Genomic DNA, 17,819 nt, shown 5'->3' with positions numbered 1-17,819 from the left:
TGTCGATTTCTAACAAATTGATATTATTTCAGCAAATATTGGAGTGCGTGACTCATCATTGAATCACGATAGATCTGAATTTCATACTTGTTTACTTTTCAATTATTCATGTGAGTTTCAACATCTATTCTTGATTAAGAAAGTCTCAAGAAGTTTGATTGAAAAGATAAAACTTGAGAGATTTATAAGAGGGAAGCAGATATTAGGTCTGTTTTCTGAGGCAATAATCAATTCAGGCATCGTGCTGGAACAGACACATTCGTGGATTAATTTTGGGTTGGGTATTAGGAGTGTGTGCAGATGGGTAGCAACCAAACTCTGACAAGGCAAATTTGTCTAAACCTATTTCTAATATATATATCAATCCATTATGCTGGTGTTGAGCGTGACTCGTGTGGTTGATCCTACCTGGAACCATCGCGTAATGATATCAACCGGATGGTGTATATTACAACATATGGTGTATAAAGCATGGAGGGTTGTCTTGGAGTTGTGTTGCTGATTTCACCTGGTGCTGAAATTGGCATTTGACGTTGGATGTTCCTTTCTGTATGCACCATGGTGTGTATAAACAATGATATTGCTACACCTTTGCACATTTCACAATGTAATGATGTCACTTGTATGTTTCAGTGGGGAATAAACTGTTATGCAACAGATACTGATTACTCATCATATCACTGTGTTCATTGGCATTCTCAGTTATCCATTATGCTGAAAGGGTCTTATGGTCGATGAAGATATATCTGAATGCCAGCTTCTTTACTTAAATTATTTATAAGAAGAAGAAAAATCAGTAAGTGAGTGAGATTAATGCTGCTTGTTGCAATGTACTGATATTGATGTACCATTGTACTAATATGGATGTACCATTGTACCGATATCGATGAATGTTACCAATACTGATGTACCATTGTACCGATATGGATGTACCATTGTACAGATACTGGTGTACCATTGTAAGGATATTGATGTAACATTGTACTAATTACAAAAATATCAAGAATCATGATCCCACATTAATCTGACACGCAGTGATATAACTGGAATATAATGGGGTGAAACCAAACTCGCTCACTCACTCACTCACTCACTCACTCACTCTGATACTGCAGCCAAGTACATCATGTCTAACATGTACAATTCATTTACACCTGTTCCATAAACAACTTGTAGCACATTGGTGTCATCGTTTACTGCATAGTACTGCATGTATGAACATGGCTTACAGCACAGAAGAGAGGTTGTATATCACCAAGTGTGTATATCCTTCATGGCATATATTAGCTCTAAAGGTTATATAAGATATATATTACCCTGTGACAACATGGTTTTGGTGTCGGGGTATTATCTCTTATCAATCCCCTGTATTTGCTTAGTCTTATATTGTCAAGCAAAAAGGTTGTGTGATATCCATCTTTTATATATGAGTGTCGTCTACACCGAGTTGGTTAAACCTTAACCAAAGACTTCATAGATGTTATCGTGCCTCTCAAACACAACACAACTTGTTTATCCAGGTTAATGAATTCTCAACTGGTAGAACGTGTTTGTGTTTTCTTTACAAATTTTGTTCTTCATCTAATTTGGTTTGATGGAGACAGATAGCACAGTAGGAGGTGTCTGCTGTTTTTACAGTGATTCATGGTTTAATGTGTCTCTTTTTCAGCTGTGATCGTATGCAACATGACGGGGAAGTTTGTCTGCATATCTGCTGAGTTATGCCCCTTGATATTTGCAAACATGGCTGCACTGGTTCAGGTTTTGATGATCAGGCTATGGTTTAGGAATGTTTAAAGGAACTTTGTAGATGTAAAAACATGTTGTGGTTCCCATCACTTCATAATGGTATCTTTTACCTCCTCATTTATAATGGGGAGCTTATGCATGGCAAATAATATGCCTAGATTTTTTGTTAATAGTTATATAAATAAATATAAAATATAAGTATAAATAAAGTGACAAGTCACTATTGACTAACCCGTGTTGAGATGTTTAAATTAGAACATGAAAGATTTGACACCAGTCTGAAGATAATTTGTTTATTATTGCAAAAAAACAACAATGATAAATATTTCTCTTGTGAGGTGTATAATTAAGCACTTTTCAAACAACTGCTCTTGTTATTCACCAGCATCTTTTTCAAGGTTTTGCTATTAAAACATTCTGTTCTGAAAAATGTTTTGTTATCAAACGCTTTGCCAACAAGCCTGTGCAGGAGATTGCCAAACACTGATCAACAGTTGGCAGAAAGGAATTGTGTTTCTCCTGTGTGTCTGTCTACCTGTTCGACACATGGTAAAGTCATCAGTATCATTACACTGACGTACATTTCTGGAACAGCGCCTACTGCTACATGCGGTTAACATGCCTGTGGATGTCACTCAGGTGTGCATTACGGTTCATAACATCACCTGTACAGCTGTCACGTCATTGGATGAAACAGTTTCATTGAGAACCTGAGTGTTTCAGTACCATTAGAAATTGTAAACAAATGTTTGTATTTGGGCTTTTGAGAGTGTTGACAGTTGTTAAGGGCCTTAATGTACATTTAAATATCTACATCTGTAGATGCTATTTTCAGTGTTAGCTTTTTGTTTCAAAAAAATGTTTCTTGGCAAGCGAAATATTGTTCTCGGATGTTGTTGCTCAAACATGTCAGCCTCTCAACACAGGATTGAGATCCGCCAGAAATACATGTTTCCATCCAACATGATACATTCAACAACTATATGAATACTTGGATAGGAACACACCACTGTTTTCAAAGTATGGCCTTGATGTTGCTCTGCAAGTTATATGTGCAGAAAGATTAAGACACTGAACATGTTTCCTTAGCACTTTTAAAACATTTGTGAGATTCCTGCTAATGTTTAAATTTAGTTGAGATGCACTGATGGCACAGTTAGGTCACTTTGATCTGTGTCTAAATGTTGCTGGCTTAAAGCTATCTTCCTGTTGGTGTTATCGTTTGCGAATAATGATTGATGAAACGACACAGAGGCTTTCTGCTTCATCGCTGTGACATTTACATCAAGTGTGGCTAGTAGTTTGACTGACATATTGTAAAATTCCAATTATATTATTTAAAAAAATTAATCATAACATTAATGACAAATGACAATTTTAGGACTGTTGATCTTCTGTATGATGCATCTGACTTCCTGTGCTGACATTTCTTGAATGAGACTTGATGTGTATGTAAAATAACTACATGTTGAGATAAAACAACTAGTCCCTTCAAGATGTTTACTTGATTCAGACTACTGCACAAGTGGATGTGTCTATCCCTGGTCTATGTTGTTGTTGTCTGTTTATAAACATTAAGAAGTTAAGTCAGGAACATTGCCAATCACATCATGGAGACATGATTAAGTCGTTGAAAGAATCCAGGAACTGCCTCATGATTGAATAGTGTTGTCATTTTAGTTCTATTGTGAATCCTACCCCTTTGATCTTTTAACAAATACCTCAACAAAATTAAATTGCATTTTAATCATGCTTAGCATGGTATTATTTTCACAAAGGTGAAGTAATGCTATTGAATCTTATCCTCAGTGTTGTCCTATTAAAGCTCTCTGGCCACATTGAATTGTCAGATTTATTCAATTAATTGGAAAGGAGTGTTTTTCAATTATCTCACAAGATCCCTAAATTTGAAAGGTCGAGTATGTTATCAATCTGAAGCCTCTCTGGCGCTATTCATCCGATAGTTTATTCAACATCAGTTGGACTCCAAATGAGAAGTCATCAGTTAAATTGCCATTGGAGGTTTATTGCAGTCGTAACATTGTGTAATCCCTGCTTGTACATTTTGAAGTTTTTATGGGGTCCTCAGGTTGAGAAGTTGAAGAAATGGACACTCACACTATGTCTATTGTTAATTGTCCAGTGAGAACAATTAATTGTGATTTATGAGGTTTGGGGGGTTGGGGGTAAAAACTTTGTTGGATTGGTCAATAGGGATCAGAGGCAAGCGTTGCATAATGAAATTGATGGAGCTATTACATATATAAAAAGATCGATTCAGTTTTGTAAATTTGGCAGTCTTAAGGGTTTGATGTGAAGGGGTAATTTTATTTGAAGCATGTCAAGTTTCTTGTTAAGTAGCTATTTTTGTTCAGTATTAAATGTTTTTTAGGTTGATTTTGAGATGTTTTGATCACATGCTAGTAAATGTTGTCTGTGTTTGTCTCTTTGCTCAGTTTAATTTTGGGGGCAGGGGTGGCCCAGTCGTCTAAGGCGCCGCGATTCGCTGTGCAGAGTTGCGTCCCCTGGACACGCCAGAAACCTATGATTGTGGGTTCGAATCCCGGTTCGCCCCAATTATGTTTCTAGGTTTGTCAGCACCATACCCGTGCTCGTGGGTTTCACCGAAGTGGTAAACGTCTGAGACCTGCATCACTTCTGGCTTTCCTCCCACATTAAGCTGACACGCCGTGATATAACTGGAATACTGTTAAAAGCGGCGTTAAACCCAACTCACTCACTCAGTTTAATTTTGATCCCATTGCTTTAGGCTGATGTGAGTTCTTCAATTTTAGTGTTGTTGCAGTTTGCTCAAGACTACTCTTTTCAATCATATTTACACAGCAACTGCAAACTCTTTTTAGGGTTGGATATTGGAAGAACCTAGAAATATAATCTATATACATCTTGCATGTATGCCAAGATTTAGACATTTAATTCCTACATTTTAAAGATGTGTGTATGTATATTTCTTACCAAAATCTATTGCTTAACATTTTAAGGAGATATGAGATCATTATTCAATGGTTATGTCATGTAGTTGCCAGTGAGTCAATCTTTCATTATTACGTATTCTGTTTTAAATGTAAAAAAACCTCTTATATAAAAATTCTAGCAACATCCTTGCTCGTGACCCTGAGGGTAAGGGTACAGTTGCGTCCCAGGGGTCCTACTGACCTCACTGACCCCCATACTTATAGTGTTAAGTACTGAAGAATCTCAGTCGGGTGGCCATAAGCTTTGGTGGCTCAAGTGGCAGTAAGAGGGTTCTGAATTGGTTTCAACAGACCTTATATAAATCTGACAAGATGTTTATGTTTGGTGCTACAGGTAGATTGGCCCCTGTAGATTAATAGGTGATAATTGGAGGTGTGCTGTCCTTGTTTATTGGGTAGGAGGTCTCCTGGAAGGCGAAATGGGTCAGTGTGACATTTATTGCTTTGTGATGGTTTTGCTTGAGTTTTGAGGAATTGCAATTCGAATGTGTTAGTCTTAAAGGGGTTAAGGAGTGACTGTGAGAGTAAGGGGTTAATACCCATTGGCAGTTTATATAGAGGAGGGACTAGGATTATAGGGATTAACTGAAGGTATTAGGGTAGGGACTTCTAACAGAAGGAGATCTGGGTCTTTGTATGCCGTGTAATGTCAACATGTTTTTCTTCATGTGTTGTCATGATGCAATATTTTGATTTGGGGGTATTAATTTGCAGTAAGCTTGGACTAATATGTTTAACTTGAAGGGATGAGGGTGGAAAGGGTTAAGTTGCTCCGATTAATGTTATATTACAATTCTTCTTGCACAATCTCCTGTTATGCTATAGATCTATGAATGAGTGTGGATATATATGCTTTGGAACCTTTTCCTTTATTTGTTTGTTGCACTCTGCAATATTCCAGCTATATGACAGCGGTCTGGACCAGTTGATCCTGTGATTGAGCATCGATCCAAACAATTGGAATATGATGGCATGCATAAAAAAAGTCAGTGAGTCTGACCACCCGATCCTGTTAGTCGCCTCTGACGACAAACATAGTCGCCTTTTATGGCAAGCTTGGGTTGCTGAAGCCCTATTCTACCCCGGATCTACACATTTAGCACTCAGTTAGGAAGATGGTTGATACTTGAAAAGTCTGTTCATATGAATGACTTTTGAAGACATTCATCGAGTAACGAAAAGACTTAAAGATTTTTGCTTCATGCATCAGTGACAAAAATGATGTTTGATGCAATTCCCTATTTTGACTTGGACCACATGTTGCTGTGTATTTTCAGATAAACAGTTGACTTGCCTTTGCATGTGTTTGTGACAGGTGCCACCAGTGGGGCAGGATACGCTCACCTTTTTGTGAAAACCTGGTATCATCACCATTTGATAGTGATTCATAAACACAAGCTCATGATGCTGATGGAATTTCCTTTGATTATGGAAATGGTTTTGAGGCTTTTATTTTTGTGACAGATGTTAAAATATTTGGTGAATATTTCTTTATAATATTAATTTATATATGTTCATCACAATATGAGGATTTTGTTTTTCTTTCATACAGTTCCCTTTTTATATCTGCATGGGTTTGATGTCCCACATGGGTCCAATGTGTGAAACCCATTATTGTTATTTCCCCATGGTGAAATTACGGGATTATTGCTAAAAACAGCATAAAACCATGCTCACTCACTCTTTTAATTACCGAGTGGCAGTGCTGTGAGTAGATAGTAAATATGATGTTATTCCCTTCTTCATTAATTGACAAATGACAACTGACATCAGTGCACATTGTAAGTGTTTAAAGTCAGGTGGATAGGGCATAAAACTAATTTCATTACAAAAACCAAATGCTTTTATTTGGGGAAAACAGTGTAATCACCATGCCACACTGCCTCAAGGCTATTTCTTTGTGGCTCAAGACAATTTTATCAGTGAAGAAAGAGACTTAAGAATCATTATCTTGCAGATGGTGGGGATGAAGGAGACTAGTGATGACATTCTATCGGAATTGAACCTTGGAAAACCTGCAATTCCTGCTTTTCTGAAAGCCACTGTTCATTACGCATGTTATAGCATGGCACTTGCAGGATGTGGCATGATTGAGCATGACACATGCTCTGTAAAGGGCGAGGAAAAACGAAACTTCATGGCTTTCTTTCCTCTGTCTTGTGACAACATTGTGTAGTGTTTTCTTAGGGCCGGATACAAGTTCCATGCTTTGCTGGTCCACAACAAATGCTGACTCTCTTCTGAATCAAAAACCGTGGCCAATTTTTTGTGGGAGCCTGAGGCTGAATGTTTAGTGACAGATGAGTGGTTTAATGACTACCACAATGCTGTGTTGTGGGGTATATGGACTGCTGCCTGACAGGACGAAGCAGCCTGGGACCACTTGCCTGATCAAGGCACTCATGTGTCTTTTCTAAAAGTTATTTTAGTTGGAGATATCTTTGAAGACATGAAGGAATCTTCGGTCACGCACTGACTATTTGCTTTAAACCTGTTTCCTGAATATTACCGCTTGTAGTTGAAGGGCTATTTAAGATGGGGCCTATGTTTAGTTTGACCTTCATTAAGGGACTCCTTCCATTGCCATACAATAATTATCTTTGGGAACCAGTTATGTTTGATTTATAACACATGTGAATTGATAAATCTTTTTTGGCCAGGATGAGACTCTTTCTTTAAAATCTATGTACCAGGTATTGCATAAGTCTGTCATACGGACCCTGAAACAAATACAGTCCATGCAAGTCTATGATATTCAGCAAGTCTAGATTGCTGAAGTATCAGTGTCTGAAAATGAAGAGTCTCTGGACTCCTTTTTATTATATTTCATAACTACAATTCAACAGCTGTTTTTATCCATAAAATATGTTCATTTCAGAGACTAGATGTTAGTCTAGGTATTGCATTGCAATGTTTATCTCCAACTGCAGTCAGTGTAACAGCCTTAGAAATTGTGGCGTTTACAAGACTAGTCCAGAGAACTAGTGTTTTTTAGTAGTAGTCTTGGACAAGCAAAACACTTGTGTAAGAATAGGGCATATTTGACAAGGGAATGAAATCTGAAAGAAGACAGATTGTGTAATATGCCATTAAGCTTTTATATGACACTTTTGTGACCGTTAATAAACCTTCATATTTGTATTTCAAATGATCTTGTCCTTGAAACGAGTATCAAGAAGGCATAGCCTTTACCTTCACCTGCTTGAATGGCTTTACTGTTTCTTGGAAGCACTTTTTGATGTTACCCCCTCCAGAATTGTACAAAGTATATTTTCTTAATGATTAGATGGCAAATACCTATTTGTTCCCTGCCTGACTGACACCATCAGAGGCTCCTGGGGTCCTGAGTGCCTGACCGGGCTGAACCCTGATGAGGTCATTATAGTAGGTGGAAACACCTGGCTTAGAGTGACATCTTGATTGACTCTTGCTTAGATGAACACTGAGTACCGGCTACTGTAATTTACAGCCAGGAAGAGGGGACACCTGGGAAGGAAGAACAGGGGGTCTACATCATCTGATGGTATTGATTGCCATGGTTACGGGACACTTTTGAACATTGGGAATTTAAAAAAAAAATGGGAACATCAGTCATGTTAATCAGACTCCTGATGCTTGTATACATGTTTGTATTGACAGAAGGAGTGAGTCAGAGTGAGTGAGTGAGTGATTCTCCTGGAGTAACAAGTACATTGTAATTACCGCAATTGATGTAATTAATGCCCTGCCCATATACACCCTTCCAGTGTTGGATGGTGGCCCAACTGCCATCTGACATTTTTAAATGCCAAGGATTCTAATGATGTTGGTCCCTCATGTATACAGTTTATACCCTTCAGTAACCCTTTGTGTGGTGATACATGATAATATGAAACATTAGGTCCTGTCTATTTGATACGAGTGTAATATTAACTTCATACAATGTATCGTGGTAATAATATTGGCCTCTCCTGAGACAGTTTATCCCCTACAGCATCCTTGTGTGTGGTGATATATATGGGAGACATTTGTGGTTGTCTATGTGATATTAGCATGATATTAACACCCAAGTTCCAACACACTTGTGAAACTGACAACGTTCGGTGATAGACATCTGAGCTATTAGGGTGTTATCACTGTGATATTAACACCTTCACACTAGTGCCATGAACAGTGTAGCTATTGTTGTGGGTACAGACCCCTGTAGAGGGAGACATGTGTCCCCACACTGACCCATGTATATCGGCCAGGGCATCAAGTGTTGTCAACACTGCTATTGACATGTCTCAACGCCCTTGTCATGAGTGAGTCAGCATCACTTAGTGTGACAGCAACCCAGGACAGGGTTGCAATGCTGCAGTTCTAGACTGGTGCATGTGTAGTTTTAGTGACCCTCAGAAACAACTGTAGTCCACATGAGTAACCAATCAATGTTATGGTGTCATCGGACCTGCTTGTATGGAACCTGAAAATATATCAGAAAGTGTGGACCATTGTTTATTAATAATAGCTGTCATTGTGGCCAGCCATAGCTGCAGCATTAAATAGAGACAACCTCAAAGATGACTAGCTGATGCACTGACTTCATTTGAAAAATAATAATCTTAAAATGTGTGAACTTTTTGATATTTTGCAAGCTGAGCATTTATGCATACCACACATAACTTGAATGATACACAAAGCCTACTCGTTAAAAGATTATTGTGAGTTTCATTTGGGGGTGTCCTTTGACTAGGCGCCAGTCGACTGGCCACCTTCACATGACTGGAATATTGCTGAGTGAGCATAAAACAACAAACAGACATGACATCATTGTTCTTTGTAGAGCATGTAGATAGAGCCTTCTGGAAGCAAGCTGTTAGAACCTGCCCCATGGCCAAGTCATCAGGGTGTTGTCCATCATTTCCATTACCAATACAAAAATACCATCGAAGACTGTCGCTCGCCATGACTCGTGGGAGGTCACTAAGGTTACAGGACAGACACCTCACAAAGGCTGATTATCTTTGTTGTTATCTGATTGTGGGATATATTGGGCTATGTCAGGAAGTGTTATGATGTGATGATTTGTTTATCACTTGATACTGGAGCTGATACGTCCATGATTTCATGTGGTAGGAATTTGTCAAGAGCCCAGACCTGGAGGCTACTGTTTTATGGGAAGATTAATCTGTATTGTAGACATGCCAGGAATGTCTTTTATCAGAACATTTGTTCCCTGTTTGACACGCCTTGATGTATTGATTTCATAGGATGAAACTATCAGAAATATTGGAAAGTTTGTTTTGAACAAATTGGTTGTCAGATCGGTGTAGATATATGTGATTTCATTATAAGCAATTTTGTAACCATGAACAACTTGACCTGTGGACAAACTGGTCATGTGTTTTGGTCAATTTGGTTTTGCTTGTCTGTCAACGATGAACCTGCCTCTGTATAAGGGATGGTATCTTTGCTTTCTGGTTTTCATTCCTTCGAGGCTCCTAGAAGGGATTGCAGAGCAGATTAGCTGCCAATACCACAAGCATGTAATAAAAAATTACATAAAATGTGGATTGGGTTGTTGCAATGTGTGTTGGATTGTTTGTTTAACAGCCGCACTCGGCAATAGTCCAATATGTGGCAGCAGTCTGTAAATAAATGAGGCTGGACCAGACAATTCAGTGATTGACGTTATGATATGAGCGTCAATCCACACAATTTAGATACGATCACATGCATCAACCAAGTCTGACCACCGATCCTGTTAGTAGCCTCTTACGGCAAGCATGGGTTGTTGAAGACCTGTTCAGTGTGTAAAGGCTGAATGTGCATATTCCCCATGTCATGGATGGGGGTCAACTTACTGACCACTAGTTTGTCTGATCCAGAATTAAACCTTGGTACTGACATCAACAGTAAGCAAAGTTCAATAAATCACAATTTCTTCAAGATCGTTGGACTGAATCTGAAACTTATTGTATGCTATTATATTACATAAGATATAATGTGGGAATAAGATATCAACTCCAGGCATATCAATGTGTGATTGTGCTTTATACACAGACCTTTTTCCACTGCCCTGTTAAAATAAAGAATAATGTTGTTTTATTAGTCATAATACATTGTAAGTATTGTCCAGAACATTGGCTGGGGTTGACATGAAATATGTATGATCATATTGGGAATAGGACCTGTAGAATCCATGAATGGTAGGAGCTTTGTGTGGATCAATGCTCATGATGTTGATCACTGGATTGTCTGTTCCAGACTCAATTATTTACAGACAACCATCAAACACCAAACAAAGAAACAAACAAATCAGGATACGATAGCATTCTTGTGTCAGTCAGCCTGGGAAAGGCTCATTTTTTTACATCTGTCATGTTTTATACCGAAAATAGTAAAACTGCAGTTAATAACCTGTTATATGATGGCTAGGTCTGATCGGAACACATGTAGTTCATTGTTAATGTATGATTGCAGGGGTGGTGGTGATGGTGCTGTGTCAGTAACACAGGAGACATGTAATTACATCAATTAGGTTATTGCTATAGTACATAAACATGGAGCCCGTTTCCTGATGTGAAGCCTTCGTGCAGCCATTGTTATATTCCCGTTTGAAATTAACGATTGAAACGGTGCACAATGTCAGACATACATAATGAGCATTGGCACTGGCCCCAGATTGCCAGGAATGCTTGTTCCATGCTTCAGTCTTGGAGTTGGACAAGTGTCTAGTCTGGCAGTGTGGGAAGAAGAGGAAATATAATAGTGGTTGCCGAGTCTACGGAGAGTACAGTCTTGGACTTCCAGCGTGTGTATTGATTGGTGTACTGGATGAAAAAAGTGGAAGAATGCATGTGGGTCAAGGTGACCTTGCAGTGTATTTGTGAGATAATGCAGTACATTTGAGTGATGGTTGGATTAAGTAAGATTCATTTTTGTCACGATTATGACGTTTATGAATTTGTCTGCAGGAGGGTTGTCAGCCTTGTATTGGAATGTGTTTGTTGTGGAGATGGAGGAGATGGAGGAGATGGGTAGGTTAGTGGCAGGGGAAGGTAGATTGGGGGATGTCGGTGAAAGGGGAGGAGGAAGGATAAAGGCTCAAAAGAAGGGGAGGGTTTTTGGTGATGATGAGAGGGGAGGGTGACTGTCAAAGAGGAGCAAGAGGGGAGGGTGACTGTCAAAGAGGAGCAAGAGGGGAGGGTGACTGAGCAAGAGGGGAGGGTGACTGTCAAAGAGGAGCAAGAGGGGAGGGTGACTGTCAAAGAGGAGCAAGAGGGGAGGGTGACTGTCAAAGAGGAGCAAGAGGGGAGGGTGACTGTCAGAGAGGGGCAAGATGGGGGAGGGAGGCTGTCAAAGAGGGGCGAGAGGGGAGGGTGACTGTCAAAGAGGGGCAAGATGGGGGAGGGAGGCTGTCAAAGAGGGGCGAGAGGGGGAGGGAAAGCATGTCTTGCTGAGGGAAAGTTGGCAGAGGGAGTTGGAGAAGGATATAAACTAAGGGGTTTTGAATGCTGGGTTTTTTTTATCCAGTCTGATGGGTTTTTTTATTTCTTAGGGAGTGCTGGAGAAAGCTAAAAGATAATTAATTACAGTCAACTACGGTTAAGATGAACTCGAAGGGACCACTAATTTTAGTTTTTAATAACCGTAGTTCGTTAAAAGCATATATACAGCATTTATACATCAAATATATCGGTTTGTTCGTTGTAAGCGTGTTCGTTATAAACGTAGTTTACTGTACTGGGTTAGAGGAAACATTTAGGTCTTTGGAGCTGGCTAAAGGCTAATGGCCTTAAGGGGTTGGTTATCAAAGAATGCTGGTTTCTAAGGAGCTAGCTAAATGCTAATGGATTTAAAGGGGTTTTGCCTTGCTCTTGGAGACAACAAATGTCTACTGGGATACATGAGTTGTCAGGGAGTGCTTAGTAGGGCTCTTCGTCCATGGAACTCAAGGCTAAGATACAGAATAGTGGTTGTCAGTTAAACATGAATGCTTGCATCATGGGAAGCGATGCATTGTAAGAAATCGTGAAAGAAATGATTGTCACCTGTGAAATAAGGAGGTTAAGGAAAAGGGGAAGCCTGAAGCTTAGTCTCTTAAAATATATAGTTTTGATAGAAACAAACAGCTCCTTTTATATTGAAAAGGAGCCCTTGTGAGATGGCTGATTCAGAACCTGAACCTGTGGAATATCTAGACATGCTTCTTTTAGGGCTACGCATTACATTAAGGGCTGGGCAACAGCGAGATGATAAGGTTTGGACTGAGACAGACTGGAAAAGATATAAGTATGAGAAGAACGATAGAACATGTTGACAGACTGTACACAGGATCTCAAGAATTAGAGTGGGAAATGCTGGAGATATACGTTCAAATACGTGTGTAAAGCGGAGATGTTTATCGATTCCACCCAATTCCACAGACTTGATTGACATGTGTCATGATGAAAAGAACAAAGCTGGGTCGTTACTGGACAAAGAATTTGCTGAACAACAATCAGTGATGTCTCTACTTGATCAAATCCTCTTAAGTTGATGAGCAGTATTGATTTGTCCCTTGGCTGCCATAACTGCTCCAAGTCTACCTTCACAAGGAAGACATTGCTTGTATGACATGAAAACAGCATTGCAAACAGAAACACATGGCCTTTCCTTTGGTTTATGTATTACTGCTGACAGAACCGATTGTGCATCGTCAGCAATATCACACTTTCATGTTCGTATTAATCTCAGTTATGAGAAAGTAGTGATGTGGAAATTGATCACCGGTGTTATTAATCATCTGGGAACGGGGTGTTGCATATTTCATAGGAAAGATCTAATGTCAGTCAGGAATAAGTCGTCAGTAGCAGTAAAACAATGAAATAAATCTGAATATGATCGCAATAATCCATTCTGGCAATAAACCTCTGCCTTCATAGTTCCAGGTCGCGGTGACCTAGACGTTAGTTATTACCATTAGAGTGTGGAGCATATTGCATGGGGTCAATTGAGGAATAATGAAATGCATATCATTGTTTTCTGTGCCGCGTAGGATGGATTATATAGATTTATCAGTGGTTTACAGTTACATCTGTAGGTGATATCGGATGTAATAAATTTCAGTATGCATTGGACATTGACGTTATTCTATGCATGATGATAATGGTAATTATTGAGTTATTATAAACATATTGATATCTGGCAAGAACTTATGTCAACTGGATTGTGATGGTATTGAATTTTATATTTTAGAGTTTTTCATAATTTGCTGATAGATCATTGCAGGTGGGGGATCATAATTTCCTTTTTGATCATAATATTGATGACAGACTAAACAAATTCTTCCGGTTGGTATATAGAATAGATGCCAATGTCTGTATCAATCAATCAAATTTGTTCTATCTTCATATGGCAGATCTAACTACTGGAACCCTGGGTGTTAATTACAGTAATAACTTCAACTGTATTGGGTCAGTAATTGTACTTAATATCTTGTTTACAACATGTGTGAATAGGAATTGAATCTTTGTTCTACTTTTTGTTTACCACAATTTATGACTTAAATTCCAAAATGAAATATTAGGCATGAAGACATTTATTGTTTGCCTCTGATGGAGATTTCCATCATTTAATTACTTTTGACATGACTATCGTGAGCAGGAAACTATTCCATCTTAGGCACAAGAGCATTTATTTCTATGACTATGGACCCTTTTTCACATTCTTTTTATGTTCATATATATATGTCTCTTAGTCTTAAAAAATAGGGGTCACGGGTGGCCCAGTCATCTAAGGCACTGCGATTCGTTGTTCAGAGTTGCGTCCCTTGGGCACGTCAGAAACCTATGATTGTGAGTTCGAATCCCGGTTTGCTCCAATTATGTTTCTAGGTTTGTCAGCACCATACCCGTGCTCATAGGTTTCACTGAAGTGGTAAACGTCTGAGACATCGTCACAATATGGCTGAAATACTGCTGATGTGACGTTAAATATTGACTCGCTCACATCTGAGACTGCACTACTTCAGGCTTTCCTCCCACATTAAGCTTACACGCTGCGATATAACTGTTAAAAGCGGCATTAAACCCAACTCACTCTCTCACTCTCTCACTCACTCACTCACATAAAAAATAAGCAATAAGAAATGAAAACTTACATATGTTAAGGCTTTCAGTATCAGAAATGGCTCTTATGGAAAGGTTTTCGTACAGCAATATATATCCTTCGGGAGTGAAATTCATCCTTATTGATCCTCCAAATTATTTCCAGACTACATAATCTGGTCCTACAATCCAGACTAAATTGATATCATTTTATTAGCTACAGTGATGTACAGTGACATATATACATTTCATATCCACCAAGAAGATGGCAATCATTTCATGTCTCCCAGGGGGATAAACCTGTATATTTCCCCGCCTACATTGTTGTAGGTATCAAGGAGAATTAGGCTGTTGCCCATGTAGCTGGAATGCCGCCTACATATCCCAGATTCCCAAGCCTCATTCTCCCCTTTGTACTCGTATATTGCGAGCCACCTAGATAAATAATGTCACTGACATGTCGGTATAACACAGAAGGTTGCTATTAACTAGGGATACATTTCAGGGATGGAGGCAGGTGGATTTTGATAGGGACTGTCTTGTGTAACAATGATTAAGTGATGATTGCATATGGAGGTGTTGTTAATTGAACAACCCTGTTGTTAATGCACCCAAGTTTTAATGAGTCAAATTATTTGAGGTTTAGTATTGCTTTGTGCATCATGAGATTAGGAAATATGTTTAAAAGGGATGAACGAAGAGAGAATAGAGTTTGAAACTATAGGAATCAGTTTGCAGTTAATCAGTTGTTGAATTGATTTAGGAGATTGAGAGTGAAGAGGTTTGACAAGTTAATCAATCTTGTAGTAAGTTTATGGTAAAATACCGAAAATAGACATCAGAGATTTTGTTGGATTTGTACCCTGGCCTTTAATGTGATTAGAGAAACACATTAAACACTGGGCTACAGAACTCTTCAATTTTAAACAGAAAACATACTTTTTTAATGATTCCAGACTTTTTGTTTTTAGTAATATGGCTGTAATTATGTTGAGTCATCAAGTAAATATATATAATTGAGACACAATATGGCAGTCTAAATGGTGTAGGAAAGCTGATACAGGTTACATTGACCTTCAAAGTTCGTTTCAAGGCTTCTGTTCCTAATTGAAAAGCACAGTGCTGCACTAGCTCATTGTGAAGCACAGGGAAAAGAAACCAAATTCTTCCAGATGTAATTACTTCGTTGAATATGGGATGTCCGAATGGATGAGATGCTTTCCTCCTGCATGAAATATATCGTATATAGCATGTACATTACATTAAGTGCCACATGTCTGTGAAATTGACAGCAAAGAAGGATGATGTAGGCCTAATGTGGTGTGGTCTATATACAATTTATACACCATCTGCGACTGTCACTGTGTTATATATTGTTATAAATTAGGGTTAATACCATCTTAAGGGGAGATAAATGATACTTCATGTCAGATAATGTAAGATGGGTTATGGAGTAAATATGGATTAAGTTTGAGATAAACATTTGCAATTGACATGTTATATACACATAGACTGCTTGTATTACACATTTGCTCTTTTGAGGTTGAAAGAAACAAAATGCAGACATCTGCTTTCCAGATAGGACTAAATTGGTTAATAAACATGTCATAAATAATTTTATTCATTATTACAAAAACTAGACTATGGAATTAAGATAAATAGGCTATATAATTATTTTTAGATGTTGAAATTAGTTTCTATTTGATGTAAATTGTTTTATAAGGGAATAAGAGCCACACCTCTATGTTGATATTCAATATCACTCAAATATGAAATCAGCATCAATTATATTCTGCCATGCATACTTTGATTGTAATGTATTTGGATTGCTTTCAGAGAAAATGACTGCAAAGACTGGTTGATTTAAGAATAACAATGAAGCCCTGAGTTAAATTGTGAAGTAAATGTTGTACGGCATCATTCCACAGATATTTTCATTCTAAACATTGTCGTGCTTCAAAAGGATGCCTCAGTGGTTTCTTATTCAAATCAATTCAAGAGAACAGACTTTTGTCTTTTTTTTTCATATACATGCATGTGTGAAACAACGAAGTCGATATGTGTCTGTCCTTGCGACAGGTGCTGTGATCTCTACATGATGTATGTCAGAGGTTATTGCATGTGATTAATATGGAATTGACAAGTTGGTGAGGGTATAAGTTTCAGGTGGATAAGGACAAGGTCATTGATGGCACAGTTGTAGAACCTTACAGTAAAACGTGTTATGTGCTGGTTTTAATACCAAAGTTACCACAAAGGTGCAAATTTTGGAGAGTTACTCCACTCAACCTATCTTCACTTAGGCCGAACATTTTTTATTTTTCATTTCACGGAACCACCACCCCGACTGAATAGCAGCCTGTCTAAGAAATAAGTTAAAACATAAAAAGCATGGGTAGTTTATAAGTGTTATGAACTAGTGAGCTGTTTTGTCCGTGGGTTCTGATTGGTTCATTTTCTGGAACACTGACTGATTGTTCTCCAAAATGTTGTAAAGATATTTTTCAATTTTGGTCAGGTCATTGAAGAATGTCCTGTCATAAGTTGCTCAAACCATGAAAATATCCAAATGGCATTTGTCTCCAGCAAAGCCACCCAACACAACCCTACTGGAGCTTATTAGGTGTATCTTTTAGTTGTTCTGTCTGCTGGAGGTGAATCTCATGTTAATAATTTTCCCGTAATGCAATCCACAATACCTCAATACAATTGTCTAAATATCCCCGATAGAGTCTGATCGATTGCTTTAACCGTTTGCATGTGAACATTTTGTAATCAACATTGCGATCAAACCCATTGCTAACTCTTTAGTGTGGTGCTGCTATTATGGTGCAATAGTCATTCGAATTAATGGTGGATATATCATTGTGTTTGAAAAAGGTTTGGATATAGATTTGGTGATAGCATCTAGCACCGTGAAAGGGTGCTGACACAAATATATCCATCTGCAAACACTTCAAAGTTTTGTAAAGCAAGTTAGGACTGAGAAATAAATAATGTTCCAAAATACTAGCCTCATAAT

General features: G+C 38.3%; 1 protein-coding gene across 18 annotated transcripts in view; it reads left to right on the top strand.

Moving 5' to 3' along the window:
* LOC139480555 (microtubule-actin cross-linking factor 1-like) overlaps window positions 1–17,819 on the top strand; it is a 275,708-nt gene that overhangs the window by 72,999 nt on the left and 184,890 nt on the right. The gene's annotated exons all lie outside the window — the stretch shown is intronic.

This window comes from Haliotis cracherodii, unplaced genomic scaffold (genome assembly GCF_022045235.1).
Source record: "Haliotis cracherodii isolate W230 unplaced genomic scaffold, xgHalCrac1.p SCAF_4, whole genome shotgun sequence".
Lineage (NCBI taxonomy): Eukaryota > Metazoa > Mollusca > Gastropoda > Lepetellida > Haliotidae > Haliotis > Haliotis cracherodii.
Note: the sequence above shows the minus strand (reverse complement) of the source record. Positions and strands in the feature narration are given on the sequence as shown.